The sequence below is a fragment of the Tupaia chinensis genome, unplaced genomic scaffold, assembly GCF_000334495.1.
Source record: "Tupaia chinensis unplaced genomic scaffold, TupChi_1.0 Scaffold143758_1, whole genome shotgun sequence".
Classification (NCBI taxonomy): Eukaryota; Metazoa; Chordata; class Mammalia; order Scandentia; family Tupaiidae; genus Tupaia; species Tupaia belangeri.
This window is the reverse complement of record NW_006203607.1, coordinates 1580667-1580874: the sequence shown is the minus strand read 5'-3', so window position 1 is coordinate 1580874 and position 208 is coordinate 1580667.

Genomic DNA, 208 nt, shown 5'->3' with positions numbered 1-208 from the left:
GGGAAAGAGCAGTGAGAATGTACTCAGAAAACGCTTAGTGAGCAAATAGACTCACTCAGGTTTGAGGGGTGCGTGAGCGAGGAGGTGCGTGAATGAACGAACTAATGGCGAGCGGATGAGTAAGTGAATCCAGGCGGGCAGGGCGCCTGGAACCTCTCTCCCCTGCACCTCCTGCGCGTGGGAACCTCCTGGAATGCTTGGCCACTCA